At 43.3% G+C, this 13,123-nt stretch overlaps 1 long non-coding RNA gene across 1 annotated transcript; it reads right to left on the bottom strand.

The window, feature by feature from the left end:
• Positions 1-2,573: 2,573 nt before the first annotated feature.
• LOC136519701 (uncharacterized) lies at positions 2,574-4,338 on the bottom strand. Its single transcript, XR_010775022.1, has 3 exons — positions 4,060-4,338; positions 3,902-3,970; positions 2,574-3,685 (listed from the first exon to the last, which is right to left on the bottom strand). It is a non-coding gene; the product is annotated as an uncharacterized lncRNA (long non-coding RNA).
• Between the last annotated feature and the right edge of the window lie 8,785 nt (positions 4,339-13,123).

Raw genomic sequence — 13,123 nt, 5'->3', positions numbered from 1 at the left:
TAATAATATACGTATTCTACACGTTTATAATGTTCGAACATTTTGTACAAACTAAAGTATGAAACTAACGTGTATATATATATATATATATATATATATATATTGTACGTTATTTTATGTACATATAATATGTATATATATATTACAAATAAAGCTTGCATCGTATATTCTATCATATTCTTGGCATAACAAATTCACTCCATCTGGTTTGGCTTTCATATTTCGTTCACATCATTGTAGAACTCGCTGGCGGGGTTTAAGACCTGGTCATTAAAAAATCCTGCTATGGTCTCTTGAATTGCTTTTAGTTGGTCACGTCGTATGACTTTTTCCTTCAACCATTGAGTCTTCAATAAAAGTTAAAGGAAAAGTATGAATATATATATATATATATATATATATATATATATATATATATATGTGTGTGTGTGTGTACTTATATATATGAGCAATAAAAGAAATTGTGAATATATGAATATATTTATATAACGTACTTTGAGGTTCTCTTCAGGAGTTCTTTTTTAGTACGCCATGATGAACTCGTAAACATAGTATCCGCAGTAGTTGTTCTCCTGTTCTTGCCTCAGAATCCACTTTTACGAGAAAAAAGATCCGGTGAATTGAAAGCATGCATGGTGTTAATTGAATTATATATATATATAAATATAGCTAGTACTTACTTTGTGTGCGATTACATCCAGTGGCGCTTTGCAATGTTTCATGTGGTGTTCCTCAATGAAACTTTTCCAAACACTGCGCCCAATAAAATAAAAAATTAATTTGGCCTTTAATAATTGTTGCAGTTAAGAGATCGGGGTATATATAGTTGCTAGAGAGACCAAATTACTCTTGGATAATATCTATCATGTCTTGGTACTCTGTTTGCTCTTTTCTTAATGAGTCTAAGAAGCTCAACCGACTATTGGTCATATCGATGACCATCAATATCCAGTGATTGTTGCATATGTTTTTATACATAAATATGATCGACATTAACTAGAGTCAACATATATATATGGGAGATAGCTTAGCTAGTAAGCAAATAACTGAACAAATGTTCATATGATCGACATTAATTATTTAACACTCACTTGAAGTTGTAGGGGAAGAGTATGTCCTTGTTTTGTTGGTTCACTAAGAACCTCATGAGATTTTTCTCGAGTTCAGCTTTCTATTGAGGCGGGAGATTAGTGTATTTGAATACGACATTTGGATCAACGAAACCAACATCATTATCCTTTCTCTTTTTGAGTTCTGTCATCTCATATCTGCATATATAAAAATATTGTGTGAGGATATATAATTTATATATATACATGTAGCTTTATATATATACTCCCTCCATATCGCTTTTAGAGGTCGTTCTGTGTTTGGACTCGAGTTGATGAAAAGATGTCGTTCTGCAGTAAGTACTCAGCTTTGGACGCCGCTGCCCCTCGCGCTTGGGCTCCCACGCCGCGTGAGTTAATAGTGCCGCGCTCGACGCTCGACAATGATTGGTCTCCCAACCGCGTGAGTTATTAGTGACGTCTCCCATCCGCTCAACGCATGCCACACGCCGCCGCTCGCCCTCGCCCTTGCCGCACGCCCTCGCCCTCACCGCACGCCGGACTGCATGGATGCATCCTCGATGGACTCGACATCGGCGTTGGCGCCAGAGTCCATGAAGATGACGATGAAAGACGGCCTCGAGCAGGAGATGGAGCTCGCGTTGGACTCCATCACATAGGAATCGCTGGAGGCGGAGAAGGTTGTCTCACTGGCGTCGCTGGAGCTCGCGCCGGACTCCATGGAGATGATGACGGAAGACGGCATTGAGCAGGAGATGGAGATGGTGCCGGACTCCATCACATCGGAATCGTTGGAGACAGAGAAGGTCATCTCCTCGGCGCCGCTAGAGCTCACGCAGGACTCCATGGAGATGGTGCCGGATTCCTTGCCGCCAGGCACGTTTGTATGCGGTCGCTGTCATCTCGTCCATGAGGACCACGAAGCATGGAACCGTGCGCACTCACGGTTCTATCCATGCCCTCGCCGTGGTCTCGTCCACGCGACTACCTAATCGACGCCATGCTCGGCCGCAGCAAGGTTGACTACGAGCTTTTCATGCAGCATTACAAGGGTTTGCTGCCGACAAAGGACGACACCAAAGCATCGGTAAGAAGCATGTTCATAATGCTATCAGGCACGGCATGTTCATAATACTACTAGCAATGCTAAACTGTTACAAGAATGCCTCTACTACTAATTATAGCATCAATCAAATTGTTTCATGCAGCAAGAGTAGCCTCAGCTTCATGTAGCAATGATGGATCACAAGGATTACAAGATGGCAGCCGATCTTCTCTTCCTAATGTTTCTTTTTCATGTGAGGTATCTTGAATTTGTTGCAACCTTTCACTTTCATAGCTTCCATCAAGACACCTTGTAGTGTTAGAAACATTCGGTTTGCAAGGCGTGGCAAGTACTCCAAAAATGCCTACAAAACAATTGTGCAAGAAATGAATGAATGAGCAAATTTGTTGTTCAAAAAAACATTGAAACATGTGTTGTTCAAATTACCTCTTGCACGGCTGGAACTAGAGCCTCTATTGTTTTTGCATTCTTCTTATATTGAATTGCTTGTATAGCTCGAAAGAAACCCAAGTCAAGAATGCTGAAATCCGGAGAGTTTGGTGGTTGACAAATTAGGCGAATATCGAATCCTCCTAGCTTAGCGGCCTCACAAAAATAAGGATCATCCAATTTCAAATGAGAGGGTGCATTATCATGTTGGATGAAGATTGGTTTACCCACATCTTCTCTTGGCCATTTGGCTCTAATGGCCGCAACACTTGGTTGATCATGAATTCTCTAATCACGTCTCTTGTGATCGATGTAATGGGCTTCATAACCAAGTCTCCACGGACACGGCCAGTTCTCTCATTACCTCTCATAGCCAGTTCATAACGAACAAGAGGAAAACATCCAATCCTACCATCAAAAATACAATTCCCATCCCTAAACCATGGTCGAGCGCAAACACACAAGAACATGAGCCTAGGGATGTAGTTCTTATTCTTACAAGTCCGATGGGGTTCATCTTCTTTGGGTAGCAAATAATATCTTTTAGATTTTTGAGATAGGTAGAACCATTTCTCATCAATGAACACAAAGTCATACAACTCCTTAAACATTGGATCATCAAGCAACTCCTTGTTAACCATGTCAACACACCATTGTAACCTAGACCTCTTGTTAGCTTCAGTGAGATATGGCTTGATACTACTAGAGTGGCGCCTAAGGTAACCTTTTTTCAAATACCTTTGAATCTACCATTTGCTCATGTTTAGTGTGGTGCACACATCATCTATAGTCATTCTTTGCTTTAGAGGAATGTTTCGCAATGCTTCTAGATCAACATGGATTTTCTTACCGCCTACTTTTCCATTCTTTAGACTAGAAACCACAACCGGAACTGAGTTTGCAAGTTTTATTTTACCTCTCTTCCATAACCTCTAAACTATCTGAATATGAAGCCCAAATTGCTCGGCAACAATTGCAGTGTCATTCTTGCGTAGTTTTCCATTGTTGCTTCTAGCCAACAAAGCTTGATAAACTTGTTTTCGGAGGTGTGCAGACATTTCTTTCCTTCGGTGGGGTTGTTGAACGTGTTCTTCCACGGTGGGGTTCTCCACAGCATGTTCTGTTCAAAGAAAACTAACATTAGTTCTGGCAGCATTTTGTCCACAATGTTCGCCACAGCATGTTCTATTTATAGGAAAAAAACAAGCACATTCATGCAACTTACACACGGCATGTTCTAGCTATAGGACAAAAATAAGCACATTCATGCAATAGTTACTACTTGGACACGGCAATAGTTACACACGACATGTTCTAGCTCATTTGTAAACCTTACCGGGGAGATTTTGTAGAAAATCTAAATCAACGGCACCGTACTCGTCTAATGGCAAGTTTAAATCAAACCCTGACCAAAAAAAATAAAGAAGATGAGAAACAAAACTACACGTTGTTGCTTTGAATATAAAAAAAACAAACTGAGTAGTAGTACATTACCATATGTGATGTGATCCTCCAACGTTGGCTCATTGAGATCAAATGGTAGATTGTCGTGGTCATCTTCTTCTAAATGGATGTTCAAATCAAGTGGATTAGCCATTGCAGAACATGGAAAGAGAAGAAGTGGAGAAGGAAAGGAAAGGAGTGGACCACGGCACAGATGCAGGCATGCAATGCCGGTTAAATAGGAAGGGGTAGATGGACAGACGGCCGAAGGAAACAAGAGCGTGCACGATGCGAAAAAACAAAAAAAAAACCGCCAAACCAACCTGCTTGAATAAGATCAACGCGCGCGTGGGCTGCTAAAACACGCAGGGCAAAAATGAACCAAAAGCCGATGGCGCGCAGGGCAAAACATTGCCGCGGACGGCCAAAATGCACGCGCGCATGAGCAGCTACGAAGGCAAACGAAATCCATGCAAGCAACGCCGGCCATGAGCATAGTGCCATGCAAAATAGAAACGACATAAAAAATAAGCGAACCCGCAGGGACTCGAACCAACGACCTGCTTCCTTGGGCCGCTAAGGGCTAGCCACTCAAGCTACGCATCTATTTGTTGTATAGGTAACAACTGCAACCCTATTTAATAGGGGTAGACAGGGAAAAATACCCCCTAATTAATCACTCCTTGGTAAGCGTTCCCATGTCCTAAACGACCTCTAAAAGCGATATGGAGGGAGTACATTTTAATAGTAGAAAATAATCACACTTATAGACAATAGCAGCTAATGAGACTTTTGTCGAGAGAGTCCAGGTGGCATAGTTGGTGTAATTCTGAAAACTCGACATATATAATGTCATCACCACGGAAGTAATGTTGGTTTCTAGCTCTGATAGAAACAAAGGTCTCTCCCCATTCACACACCGCCATGTACCACTTGTTTAGCAGGTACGTTTGCGTACCCAGTTCACCTAAGGCCTCAGGGTTGTATAGACTCTTTCCATGTTCAAATTTCTTCCAAGGATCCACTTTCAGAGCAGATGGTCCTTCAGCGAGCACTTGGGCAAGGTCCAAACCGATATCCTCGTAAAACCGAGCTAGGTCCTCAAAATCGATGTCCAATACGTCTAAGTTTGAACCATATTCATTACAAATGACAAGAGGGGGGACTGGTTGTTGCAATTATTGTTCGAGTTGTGCAACATCTTTCCCTGCTCTAGTCTTTTTCTACTTCACCTCAAATGACTTGGTGAGAGAGCGGTCGTAGTCCGATTTTGGCAGGGTCTTTTGAGATTCCCACTTTTTTTGGTCCACCTTCTTTCTTAGAAGATCTGGAGATAGGTAGAAGTACGGTTTCTCCGGGTTCTCCCTCGCTTCTCGTTGCTTTCTTACTTTTTCGAAGAAACTGCTCACATCTTTTTATACTATAGCATTTAATTCCTTTTCACTTTTCTTGTAAGCCAGTTTTTGGGGAATAACTAGATTAGAGGAGGTTTTCTTCTTTGCTGGCTGGTGGGCCAACGACTTCGTTTGCGGGGCAGACCTCTTAGGAGGTGGCTGCTTCTTCATCATGAAGGGAGGCGGGGCAGCCGTTGGAGACCTTCTTGGAGGCGTTGGAGACCTCCTTGGAGGTGGCGGCGATGGCGACATTGCATAATCATTGCCTGGAGCACTATGATGATCTGGAGATTGAATAATTGGACTTAGGTTGGCGGAGACCCTGCTGTGTGAGTACAAAAAAGAATAATTAGGTATAAGAAATTGTTATTATTAATCATGCATGTCAATAGAAAATTAGTGAAAAAATTGTTTCGTTCACTTTTGTCCGCACCTATTATCTGGCAGTTGAGGAAGCGGCGGTAGACTAGAGACCCCAGGAATAATGATGTAGCACTTGCGCCATAGTATGAATGTCTTCTCTGCTTCTCCTAGAGTCTTCTCCCCGTCACCTCCTGGAATGTCAAGAGCTAGATCACTAAAACATTTGTTAACTCTATCCACTAAGACGCTAACATATCCAGGTGGTATTATTGCCCCATGGATTCTTGGTGTCTTGGTAGGATCTGAAGGAGAAAAAACACCGAGAGCCACCATGATTGTGTCATTCCCTTTTGGAATATGTAGCTCACATGATATAAACGGTGCAGTGATGTCATCCACGGGAAAGCGTAGCATTGCGTCATCTTAATTTGGCAACTCCATGGAAGCGCAGCTGCTTTTCAACTAATCAGGGGGCTAATATTAATGTTGATTCCTGGATCTGATGCCTGCCTTTGGGCACTCATTGCTATTTGCACTTGCTTTATGATTTCGTCCTGCATTCTAGCTTGCATGTCTTTTTCGCGCTGTTGTGCTTGAAGCAACTCCTCCCGTGACTCACGAACATATTCCTCCAACCTGCTGATCCACGCTGCTTCCTCATCCTTCCTTCTCTGCCAGCTTCTATAGGTATCTCTATCGTTAGGGAAACCATGCTCCCAAGAAATGTTCTGTCCTAAACCTCTCGTTCGTCCACTGTGTTCAGTAGTCCCGATGGCATACGTCAGTTCATCCTTCTCTCTATTAGGCCTGAATGCACCAATAGCTTTAGGTTGTAGAGCATAAGAAAATCTTTGTGTTGCTCTTCCGAGTTTTGGGCCATGAACCAGCTTCCTGGTCTCTAGGTCCAGTCTTCCCCCATGAGCGAAAAACCAATTCTTCGCGCGTTTGGGCCAATTGAGTGATTCTGGTGTGATACCCTTGGCAAGAATGTCCGCTTCCATTTTTTCCCACTTGGGAATGGCAGTCGCGTAGCCACCTGATCCCATGCCATGGTGGTATACCTTCTATCGGGCATTCTCTTGGTTCCTTCTCACCCGTTCCTCACCCTCTTTCGATGCCTTGTACTATACAAAATCATTCCAGTAGGGCCTCAACTTCACGAGCGGGCCACTAGTATTGAAATTGGGCGTTAGGTTCTTCTTGACGTATTTTGTGTATAGGGATTTCTTCCAAGTCTAAAATTGTGTGGCCATCTTCTTCATAGCCCACTTTCGAACTAGTTCCTTCAATTCATCATCGTTGATAGCATCATAATCATCCGCTTGCAATGTGAAATGTTGAAGGATGAAAGGATCAAGATGCCCAAGAGGGAGGGTGAATTGGGCTAATTCTAAATTTCTTTGCAATAATTAAATCCTATGGTTAGCCCAATTAACCCCTTGTGCCTAGAAAATGTTTCTAATTGTTCTACCGCACAAAAGACGTGCAACCTAAGTTCCAATTCTACTCTAGCATGGCAATTCTAAGAATGTAAGGACATGAATTGAATTGCACAAAGTAAATGCTCAAAGTAAATAGAGAGGAAGGAACGCGGCGATGTTTTGCCAAGGTATCGAAGAGTCACCACTCCCCACTAGTCCTCGTTGGAGCACCTGCACAAGGGTGTAGCTCCCCCTTGATCTGCGCAAGGATCAAGTGCTCTCTATGGGTTGATTCTTCGACACTCCGTCGCGGTGAATCACCCACAACCGCTCATAACTTGAGTTGGGTCACCCACAAACTCCACCGGGTGATCACCGAACTCCCAATCACCACCAAGCCGTCTAGGTGATGGCAGTCACCAAGAGTAACAAGCACGAACTCTCACTTGACCACGACAAGCCTAATGAGAAGGTGGATGCACACTTTGCTACTCTTGATCTTCACTAATGAGGGCTCTCTTTGGGATTCTCAAATATCAATCACCTCACTAGGACCTTGCTCTTCTTGACACTCTCTAAGGTGTTTCTCAGCTGTTGGAATGAGCAAAAGTACCCCCACACACGAGTAGAGGTGGTATTTATAACACCGGCTGAAAAACGAACAGTTATGTGCCTCTGCGGGGTGACCGGATGCTCCGATCATGTTGACCGGACGCTCCGGTCAGTATACCCTAAACTCCAGTGTTTACAATGTGACCGGACACTGGCAGCATCTGGTCAGCACTGACCGGACGCGTCCGGTCACGATTTTCCCTCTCTGGAACCTTACTGGAGTCGACCGGACGCTAGCCCTCAGCGTCCGGTGACATGACCTCATAACATTCGGTCAAACCAGACGCAATCACCTTGGTCAAATGAACTGACCGGACCTTGAGCCAGCGTCCAGTCACACCGGAGCCAGCGTCCGGTCAGTATTTGACCCTTCATTCACTTCCAACTCTCGAACATATGTGAATGAAGTTTGCTCCATTGGATCAAAGGGCTGTTGTGGAGCTATCTAGTGCTAGTTTTAACAAGTGTGCACCACACCTAACTCACTAGACTCACCTAGGTCAAGCTACCCGTTCATACCCCCCTTAATAGTACGGCCAAAGGAAAAACAAAGTCCTAAACTACTCTAAGTGTCTCTTCAATTCCAATCGACACTTAGAACTAGTCCATCCTTAACCGAAACGATTTCCATCGTAGGGGCATGACAACCATGATTGCCCAATCGATTTCCATTACCGTGACCTAACTCAATTGTTTCTGCAAAACACACGTTAGTCACAGTAATCACGTATTGTCATTAATCACCGAAACCCAACTAAGGGCCTAGATGCTTTCAAAGGATATCATCCCAAATTAAATTCTTATCAAGATCAGAGACAAAACTAACATGAGGCTCGTTGATCTTTTGCTTCCATTTACGGGCACTGATCGGAAGTTTATCCCTTACAAGGCACCCACAGTGTTGCACGAATTTCCTTGCATGTGGAATAAGTGGTTCGTCTGTCTCGATATTGAATTCTGATATTATGTAGCGCCCCTCCAATGGTTTTTTCGGGCCTCAAATATTTTTGCTTTTCGCCATTGTGGTCATCGATCTAGAGGGCTACGTATAAAAAAGAATAAATAAATATCATGTGTACACATAATAGATGATAAATATTCAAATATATATATATATATATAATATTCAAATATATATATAAATATATATACCTCGCCACTGTTTTCTTGCACAATATTTTCTTGGTTATCTTCAAGAGCCAGGTATTGACTCCCGTCATCTACATCCTGCTGGTCACCATCGGCCAATTGAGTGCCGGTGTTGATAATATCCATCATTTCTTCATCCATGTTGTCTCTCGGGGCAGCCATCTAGCTTTTACACCACTAGATATATCTATAAAAAAATAAAAACTATATCTATCAATATCCATCAAATTCTAGCTCAAAAATATGTTTAAATAAATAACCATTCGTACTAGTTGACCTTGCTTACGTGATCATCTCAGCGAGCATTTCTCCACCGGATGGCACCGTACTTGGCCACGGAAGAGCTCTGATTCTATGAGGAAGGGAACACGGTCTTCCACGACTGTTGCCGCTCTCCCTCGTAGAATCAAAGCTCCTCCTTGACGTCCGTTGCCGCTCGGCAGAGAACATGCTAGCCGAGATGAACACGGTCCGCCTACGTGATCAACTAGTATATATTTTCTACAATTTTCTAAGTTTTTCATTTCATGGAAAAATTAATTCTAAAAAATAAAAGGCATGATTTCTAAGTATTTCATTTTATGCAAAAATTAATTCTAAGTGACCTGCTTGACATCGGCGAGCTCACGGGCGTTTCATGGAAAAATTAATTCTAAGTGACCTGCTCGACAAAATTGAGAAAAAACACATGCTCTCATGACCTCACACATCTTATAAGATCATGTAAGCTTCCGTACTAGTTGACCTTGCTTACGTGATCATCTCGACAGGCATTTCTCCACCGGATGGCACCGTACTTGGCCACGGAAGAGCTCCAATTCTACGAGGAAGGGAACACGGTCTTCCACGACCATTGCCGCTCTCCCTCATAGAATCAAAGCTCCTCCTTGATGTCTATTACCGCTCGATAGAGAACATGCTAGCCGAGATGAACATGGTCCGCAAGTTCAACTAGTACGGATTTTCTACAATTTTCTAACTAGTCCGTGCCAAGGAGGCGGAGGTATGCCTGCCCGAGTACGAGAACTACATGCCCTGCTACTACAACGTCACGGACGCCGTCGAACATCTCAGATCTGGGGGCCGGCATTGTCATAAGCTACCGCGCAAAAAGGAGGAAACGACGAGACACCGGGCCGCGCCCGTGCTCCACTGAGCTCGATGGCTCAGCGCAAAATCGCATTACAAGATTGCCGGCACGAGAGCTCGGCACACGCATCCATCCAATTACAAAAGGTTGGAACAATTAATCCATCATAAATGGATTATATATGGTGGCGGCGGTGGCTCACATCCAAGGTGTCAAATGCGAGGTCTAGCTCCTAGACCCAAAAAACATGTTAGAGACTTAGACTTTACTAAAAAACAGTAATAATCTGTTTCATTATAGGCTAATGGTAAATACGGCTGCCCATCCATTTGTACACTGCATCTCACAGAGCCTAGACTCCACATCCTACTAATCGTATAATATTACTACCTAGCAGGCTAGCACTCTGTAATGCTTTTATATTGGCACTGTGACTTGCCATATAGCAAACAAGGTAACCATCGCTATGACATGTAATATTCTATATATATAAATGTGGCCATATATAATCAAACAAAGCTGTTGTAGATCTCTTCTTTTTTTAGAAGTTTTCTATTTTACAAAATGGCTAAATAATGGAATTTGTCAACTAATTTTAGCCAAGTTGTTGGAGTTGCTCTAATAGATTTTTTATTTATATGATAGAATATTTAGTGCTATAGAAACCATCTGAGATGAAGAGCTTGGACTGTCATCCTCTCTCAAATGTGCAAAACCCTGCTGCTCTCTTTGGACTTGTGATCCAACGGTGATGGGAATTGTGTCAGGCACATGGTACAACATCCGCGTGGAATGATCGCATTATTGTCGAGCCGACACCGGTTACTGGTGACTGTTGAGTGGTGAAGTCGAAACAAAAAATGCAACAAACACAAGATGGAGCCGAGATGACGGCATACAGAATCCCAACAGAACATAGTCACATGTAGCGTGCAGTGAAGGACATAGTGGAGGCCCACGGCCATGGCATGACTCGACGCCAGCCACCCCAGGCAGCCCGCACCGGTGGGCACCTACCTTCTCTAACTCCCGGTGGCGGTGCGCGCGGGCAGTGGACCACGCCATGCCACGACGTGTCAACTCTGATGAAAGCGAATCCACCAACAGACAATCGGGGCAGGCGGCGGTCGTAACGTATCTAGTGCCATACAGCAGCAAGTATGTCGCCCACATTCTAGCACCAAGGAGCCTAACATATAAACAGAAGTATGCACTAATTGCAAAGGCTACTAGCTAGCACCAAATCGAAGCGATACATTCATTGAGCAACGACACTGATCAATGAGTTGGCCATACAGCAGCAAGAGAGTGTAGAGGAAGAGGGAGACCGGGCCAAACCTAGAAAAGACATGCTGTAATAGAGATGCTGTGGCCTACTGTGGATCTTGGAGAAGACTGCGTCTCGCAGATCTAACACAAGAATGAGGGCTTCAAAGTTCAAACATAGCACGGAGAGGAGGATGAAGAAGGGGATGAATTGGAGGAGATAGACACCTTGAAGAACCTTGAACCGCTTAGGGGTGAGGTGGGCCGGGGACAAGGACGACGCAAGGCGTGCGCTGGCCAACTGGAGAAGAAGCGCGCATGCGCGTGGGGCCGGTGGGGGCGGCGGTGCTGCTGGATCCGGTTGGAGAAGATGAGGCGATGGAGAAGAAGGCTTCGGCTACTGGATTCGGTTGGAGAAGAAGGCGGCAGAGACAGAGAGGAAGAGAACTAAGGGAGAAGGGCATGGTTTATAAAGGGGGATCTATAGTCCCGGGTGATTGTTAGAATCGGGACTAAAGGTTCATTAGTCCGGGGTGATGGTTATAACCAGGACTAAAGGTCTGACCTTTAGTCCTGGGTGTAGCCACGGCCCGAGAGTAAAGGGGATTTTGGCAGGCCGCGAAAACGCAGCCCATCTTTAGTAGTCCCGGGTGATGGTTAGAACCAGGACTAAAGGTTCTTTAGTCCCGGGTGATGGTTAGAATCGGGACTAAAGGTCTGACCTTTAGTCCCGGGTGGTTGGTCCACCCGAAAGTAAAGGTGGGCTGCAGTTTGGCTTCCCGCCAGTTTGTAGAAGTTTTTCCTTTTTTATATATTTCGTTTATATAAATATGAAGAGTGTTGTTAATTGCCTAGTAAATAAAATATTAGCAAAAAATACAAAAAGAATTCCGGGACCTGGTTTTGCATTATTGTACCTAAGAAAAATCTGTAACCTAAACTCTTTTGTTTTACCGTATAAATATTTAACATAGTGTAAATAATAATCATAATTTTCACCATGCAAAAATGTACTACTTAATTAAAATAATTAAAACTATTGCTTTTCAACAGGAAATTAGTTTTCACATCTTATTGATGTTGATCATTTGTTTTTTTATCACACATTCTCCACAGGAAATCCACCGTCAAGCAGAAAATTCATTTAAATGGTAGAAAATATGAATACACGACAGAAATATGAATACACTATATATATCAAGCGGGCACAGTAGTGAACTTCTTCTTAACGTATATCCCTTGGTTATGATCACGCCGTAACCATTGATTGTCCTCATCATTTAGCTGGATGCTTGGGTCTTTGTTCACTGTGAAGGGTGGAATTCGGTCATCCTTTTCATAATCTTCTGATATGTCTGACTTGTCTTCAATTCTGATGATGTTTCTTTTCCCTAAAAGAACTATGTGGTGCTTTGGCTCATTGATTGGGTCATTGTTGTTTTTCCCTCTCTTCGGATTTGTAGACATGTCCTTGACATAGAACACCTGATTCACATCCTTGGCAAGGACAAATGGTTCATCTTTGTACCCAATATTGTTGAGATCCACGGTTGTCATTCCATACTGGTTGTGGACTGCTACCCTGTCTCCAGTCGCCTTTACCCATTGGCACTTGAACAAAGGTGCCTTAAAAGTAGGTGCATAGTTTAGTTCCCATATCTCCTCTATGCGGCCAAAATATGTTTGCTTATTTCCATTAGGGTCGGTGGCATCTATGCGGACACCACTATTTTGGTTGGTGCTCCTTTTATCTTGGGCTGCTGTGTAAAATGTATTCCTATTTATCTCGTACCCTTTGTATGTGAGGATATGCCACGATG

Source organism: Miscanthus floridulus, chromosome 18 (assembly GCF_019320115.1).
Source record: "Miscanthus floridulus cultivar M001 chromosome 18, ASM1932011v1, whole genome shotgun sequence".
Taxonomy (NCBI): Eukaryota; Viridiplantae; Streptophyta; class Magnoliopsida; order Poales; family Poaceae; genus Miscanthus; species Miscanthus floridulus.
Note: the sequence above shows the minus strand (reverse complement) of the source record. Positions and strands in the feature narration are given on the sequence as shown.